The 7007-nt window shown below is 39.6% G+C and overlaps 1 protein-coding gene across 1 annotated transcript in view; it reads right to left on the minus strand.

Moving 5' to 3' along the window:
- The window catches only part of SLC39A10 (solute carrier family 39 member 10), a 1022483-nt gene extending 1016038 nt beyond the window's left edge, over positions 1 to 6445 (minus strand). Inside the window, exon 1 of the mRNA XM_044075065.1 lies at positions 6381 to 6445. The gene's annotated coding sequence lies outside the window, so the exon portion shown is untranslated. The remainder of the gene's footprint in view (positions 1 to 6380) is intronic.
- Between the last annotated feature and the right edge of the window lie 562 nt (positions 6446 to 7007).

Here is a 7007-nt window from a genome sequence, read left to right on the forward strand (position 1 = left end):
TTCCCAGGACCGAGCCTTGTGGGACACCACTTGTGACTGGTTTAGAGTCAGACCTGGAGCCCGCTATTCTTACCGTGCGAGTTCTGTCTGTAAGCCAGTTGCCAACCCATCTCGTGACGTAGGGGGTTTATGTTCAGGCTGGTGAGTTTTTTTTTATAATTCCCGAGTGGGGAATGGTGCCAAAAGCCTTGGCGAGGTCAAGGTAGGCTGTATGAACCACCTTCCCCTCATCTATGGCCTTGGTGACCGTCACGAAGAAGTCAACCAGGTTTTGTAGGCATTATCTGCCCTTACAGCCGAACTGGGTTGGGTCAAGTGTTTGGAGGTTCCCAATGTATTTGTTAATGAGTTCCATGAGGATGCGCTCCACAGCCTTGCAGACCAGGCTAGTCAGGCCTATGGGGCGATAGTTTCCAGGGTCAGTTGCAACCCCCCCCCTCCTTTTTGGAGCGGAATAACTGTTGCTGTGCGCCATTCTATGGACATGTAGCCTGTGGAGAGGCTGAGGTTGAACAGTGTGTTTAGGTGGGGGGTTAGTTCGTTCTGTAGTTCGTGCAAGACACAGTCTGGGACACCATCTGGCCCCACTGACTCTGTGCTTTTGAAAGGGCTGTTTTCACCTGTGTGTCTGTGATTTCCGGGACACTACACCTTTCCAGTATTGTTGTAGGCCCTTTTGGGGGTGAGAGGTGGGTGAAGTTTGCACTGAATCTATCTGCCAGGATGTTGGCAGTATCAATAGGTTCAGTATATTTTGTGCTATTTTGCACTAGCTCAGAGCATATCTGTTCATATATATATATATATATATATATATATATATATATATACATATATATATATATATATATATACACATATATATATATATATATATATATATATATATATATATACACATATATATATATATATATATATATATATATATACACACAAATATACATATTTACATAAAGAATCTATATATCTATATATATAGTTATATAGAAGGAAAAAGGAAGAGAAGTCTCCAAGTTAAACGACTATCTCCTCCACTGGAGGAGACACCTCTAACTTAAACGGAGTACTCCTAAAAGGGAAAAGGAAGAAAAGGGACAATAATCCTCTAATTTAAATGGATTCTTGAGGAGACAACAAGGCCCAAAGGAAAAGATAGCTACAAAGGTAAAATTACAAGGTTTAGAAAGCCTAAAATACCACAAGGCTATTATGATAGAACTAGTAAGTAAAACAGATAATTAGAAATTAACTATTATAAAATATACAAAACAGTAAATTTTTCAAGCTTGAGCCACTGAAGACAATCCTGAAGCTTCAAGTGGCAAATGAGATCTGGGGAATAGCCGCTAAGCACCATGGGCTAGGACTCGGCCTCGAGCCAGTAAAAGCTCTCGAGCTTTAGTATATGCAGAGTCAGAGTCGAGGTTTTGGCTCCGAACCAAAACAGCAAGAATGAAGGTGAGAGGGGACAACATAACATCTACAGTTATCCTGCACCTACCAATCCCCACACGCTCCAGTTAACTGAAAGTTTACTGTATTGTAGCCAAGGTAGCCATTTAATTATAAATGGTTGCTTATTCCCTTGTATCATCCCCCCCTTCTTCCTCTTCTCCTAGTTGGTCTACGAACTGTATCACCACCGACAAACTGGGGATATTCCACCATCTTGTTATTGCTTTCTTTGCCGCAAGTAGCATGCATCCTGCACATCTTCTCAATCCTGTTTCATATTCATGCCCTGGGTATAACATGTGCCTCTTGCTCTCTAAATATTAAAATTCCCATTTCCTATTATGAACATTTTTGAAGTACATTACATTTCAAATCACATTTCTAAATTCCCAAATGCCCAATCTCTGTTGAAAATTTACTGGAATAATTGACCTCTGTGTCCAAAATAAGTGCCCTTGATACCACCACAACATTCCCTTCACATATTCTTACATACATTCAATTTCCAATGGGAGCACTGCTGAGAAAACTGCCACCACCCTTCTATGGGCCCCTTAACAACTAGCACCTTTAAGGTATCAGATAGTCTTTTATCAAAGTTATGTGTGCTTGTGCTCCCAAACGTGTTTTTTTCTTAATTACAGTTAGTTTTCCAACTATCATGAGCTTCGTTATCCTGTTCACTTTTAACTCCTTCATTCCGTTTCTGTTGCTTCCATTAACAAGCTCTCCCAGTCTAGGTCATTTTCATGTCCAGCCTCTTCTTCTGATCATCTGATACTCTCTTATTTAAATATTTAGTACATCTGGTTCTTAAATCTCTTGTTCAGCTTCTCATCTGAGCTTCTGCGACTCTCCTTGACTGATTGGCAAATCTTGCCCCTTCCCAGTTCTTCTTTCCTATGTAGCTTTCGCTGATCATCTTTTATTCAAGAAACTATCCTTTGAGCATTACACTACTTCTATCCCCTTTACTCTATCACTTCTTCCAGCCCTTTTTGTCACTACTATAAACATTCTGTTGCTATTTTCCAAGGTAGGAGGCTCTACTCCCAGTCTAACATCCACTCCTAAACAAATTCACATTCAGTAACCAAGCTTGCACTCCCAGGAACAGTGGCAGTATTCAGCTACCAAGGCCACTACTTGCACTTAACGTGTGTGAAAGGGCTTTCTCCAAAACAGCACCTGCTATGTAGCATGAAATCCCAACAAACAGGAAGAAACACTGTAATTTAGCTTCATTAAATAAATCCATAAGGGACTATCTGTTTCAACAGCACAAATATAACTGCTTTAGAGTTTAGATTCTTAGGTTAAGACTCCCAGGCAGTGGCCATCTCGCACTTTTAATGCTAGACATCATTATAATTTATTTCTTCTACTGGAGGTCACAACAGGTGTGGGGATAATCTGATGACATATGTCACACTGTACACTTGCTTAATTCTAAACTTTGTTACAACTACAACTACTGGAGAATTAACACGTAGGTATCAGGCTGTGTTGATTACTACAGCTTTGTTTACTTTTGAGAGGGGTAACATGGGTATGCATTTCCATTGGACTCTGCCTACACTATACTATCTACAATTGTTAACTTTGCTTCCTTAGTAAAACCTATGAATTGCATGACTTTAACAACCAGTCTGCCCCTCCTTAGGGCACACTGTAGATGTGCACATGCATATCAGTTTAACTCCTTGTTTGTTCTCACCACCAGCTTAAAAAGTTAGTATCGTGCTTCCCTGCTCATTGTAGTTATATTAACTGTTATATTTTTTACGCCATTCATATTCTTTCTGATGTAATAACTATTGTTAATGCTATGTAAATGTCATGGTGATGTTCATATTACACTTGCTAGTATCTAGTGTTGAAGTATTGTCTTGTACCTGTGGCCTGGGTCATGAATGAAAAGGGTCCTCAGACCAGTCCCATTACCCGGCTAACAAACTGTACATACATGCATACATACACATAATAAAAACCTTTTATTACTGGTACTGTTACTGCGGTGGTGGTGCTGCGGTAGCGTTGTCGCCTCACAGTTAGACGTTGCCCGTTCAATTCTCAGTTAGAGCGTCTTCTTTGTGGCGACATGCGTGAACGGGTGTTCCTTCGTTGAAGGTTGTGCATTAGGCCCGGCAAGCCAGCACATAAAACTCTACTGCCAATCATTAGCGGACCGGAGTTCCGCTGTGGCGACCCCTAACCGGGAAAAGTCGAAAGACACAAACAAATTACTGGTACTGTTAGTGGCATACCCTGAAGTGTAACTGCCTATAACAAATACAAGCCAGGACATGCAGTAAATCAGCTCAATACGGGACACAAATGCTTGTGATTAAGCAATATAGAATAGTCACTCTCACTGTATACACTCAGCAATGCCCAACTAGACAATCAGTTAGTTACCCAGCCTGCAATGGTGAGTTGGAGAATATAATGGATATAAATGGATTAAAGTAGAGCAGTATTAGGGAGAAGTGAATTATCTAGACAGGAATAGAAACTAGGAGAAGACTGGATGTACATAAACAAAAGCACTTAAATATGCATCTGGCACCTGAATAAATAAGCTACAGTTAGTGTCAGATATTGTCCTTCTAAGACCACACTAAAAACCTACAGCAAGAAAGGCAAGTCCCCTGTGTATGCTTCTGCATTGTGCTGTGCCATACTTGTTCTGTTACCATTCCAAATAAAAGCACATGAAAAAGGGCATAAAATCACTATCACTGAGAAGTAGGTTTTACTTTCATAACATTTAATTGTAGTTTAACGGCACAGTGACCGTTAACCATTAAAATTCTAACAAAACAAACAGTTACACAACTGCTGTATGTAGAACTCAGAAAAATCAATTACGTACAAATACTGTGAAACTGGATCCAAGAGCTCCAGCATTCACAAAGCTACACATCTACAAGGCTAGGGTACTGGGAAGGGGCATATCAAAAAGGCTTTACACAAGTTAAGTATACATAATATACATGCAAACTTATTTTATACAAGATTACACGATTCTGCTAATTTAACAAAACACATATACTGCGGTGGTGGTGCTGCGGTAGCGATGTCGCCTCACAGATGTTGTCCTGTTCGATTCTCAGCTAGAGCGTCTTCTGTGTGGATACATGCGTGAATGGGCGTACCTTCGTTGAAGGTTGTGCGTCAGGGCTGGCAACTCGGCACGTAAAGGGACTATCCGCGGTGGCACCCCCTAACTGGGAAAAAGCCGAAAGACACAACAACAACCAAATTTTATTGAAGTTACTGCAATGGAACAAAAATATCACACACACACACACACACACACACACACACACACACACACACACACACACACACACACACACACACACACACAGCTGCATGCAGTTTTGCACCAATTACTACATCCATGCCAAGAAGTTATTGCCCATCACCACTTAGTTAAAACCCCACACCCCACCTTTTCTGTAGTCTGAATAAACAAGTGAATAAATCAAGTTTAAAAAAAAAAAAAGCTACCAGAAGTATTTTACATGGCATACATTTTATCCTTAGCCTCCTTAGCTTGACAAAACAAGAATTACTACAGAACAAAGGATAACAACAAGCATTGACAACTAGAGTTGTACAAAATTACAAAAAAAACTTCTAGTCCTTTTCTTACCTCCAGTGAATCTTAACTGCAATAATCTGTTCCTCGTCTACAAAGAAACTGGAACAAACTCTATACGTCTCAACTCTATACATCTCAACTCAGTTAAGCATGAGCTCTTCATACTCAACAATTAATAGCAGACATGAAAATTTTAAGCAGTACAGAAAACTAAGGAACACATCTGAAAAGGTCAGGTGCAGAACATGTTATCAGAAGCCTGTAATTCTTTGGAAAGCACAAAATGGATTATGCAGCAAGTTCAACCTCATAATTTCATCTGCTATTATTTTATATTGGGAATTCTAATTTCCCTCCAAAAAAACAAACTCAGCAGTTCTTAGCAATCTGGAGAAGGCAATAGCCTTTGTGGAAATAAAAAAAAATAGCTGCTGACATTCAATTATTTGTGCTACTCTGAATTCCCCTTCATACTGCAATAACAGTTCTTGCATCTAAGTACATAATCCATGATTGATTCACTTTATGAGCAAAGTCCTACATTTACATTTTAAAGGTCTTTTCCATGGATATTTCCTTTGTAATGTATAACTTCTTGCTATCCTTAAAAGTGGGCGATATTAGGGAAGTGCTATTAAAATTTAACAAATAAAACCAGAACACAGCACCAAGCTGCCTGCATTTTCAGCAAAAATACTGCAGCAACCTGGAGAATTCTGCTTAGGAGCGAAACAAAAAAGAAAATTCAATGCTTTGATATTCCTGGAAAATAAAGTGGAAATGATCACCATGAGAAACTACAAAATACTCACCAATTCAAAGTTCCTTTCTCATTTGTAGCCACATAATTGTAGGGTCTATGTTAAAAATAACAAAAAGTGCACACATCGAATGCTCGGATGAGCGAAAATGCATATAATCGAAATCACCCCCCCTTAAAAATATATTCCAACTTCGAGATAGCACTACAGTGAGAAAAGGGCAAATTTTCCGATCTTCACTGTACCGTGATCTCACAATATCAATGTCACTTACCTGTGTTTTCGCTCATCAGAGCGTTTGATATTTACACTTTTTGTTGTTTTAACATAGACCCCAAATGTACATTTGAAGAGGGGAAAAGTAACTATTCATTTTGCAGTAATGTCACAATGCATCTTTCATAGCAGTAGGACTTGTTTATCAGCCATACTTTTACAGACCCCTCTGGAGTTTCAGAATGTGGAGCTTCAGAATGTCTTCAAGCCCAGAAGAAATGGCAGGTGCTTACAAGCTGCCAAACTGCCTAAAACTTAAAATGTTTTCAACTCACCCAAACTTCTAGCTGCACCTTTGTCTGAGAAAGATTTTTTGTTCTGGAGATGCCAACATACTGCCCTGAAAAACATAAATATGAACATGCAGTTGAGAAGATGAAAAAAGACCTACGATCTTTTGAATTCACCGGTGTCAGTTACATGAAACCACCCTTCCACATCCGTGTCTCTTTTCATTTTTCCATTTGTCCCAGGCATCTCTGAATTCTTCTGCTGAGCTACAGTTCAACACCACCTTTTACAATGTATTCTACAGTTCCTCCACCCATTGCATAAACAGTATTTCATCAAATTTTTCATAAGCTTTCTCTTTCCCAGCATTCACACGCATGCACGCACACACCCTTCTCCACCCTTTGTCCTTCATCTTCACCTCCAGTCCTTCCACTTATCCATGACATCACCCTTGTACTTATTGCTCTAGAAAATACATGCAAAAGCAAAGATTTTCTTTACACCCTTGTTCATGCTACCTTCTTAACCTTTTTGCCAGCCACTGCATGCTCTCTAACAGATTTACATCACTTTTCTGTATGCTGCCAAAAAAGGCCACAGTACTAAAGATATGGCCTTACTACTGCCCTGTATAACTGGAGGAAGATCTCAACATATCCAAAGGAATT

This window comes from Protopterus annectens, chromosome 6.part0 (assembly GCF_019279795.1).
Source record: "Protopterus annectens isolate FY-2018-M chromosome 6.part0, PAN1.0, whole genome shotgun sequence".
NCBI classification, from domain to species: Eukaryota; Metazoa; Chordata; order Ceratodontiformes; family Protopteridae; genus Protopterus; species Protopterus annectens.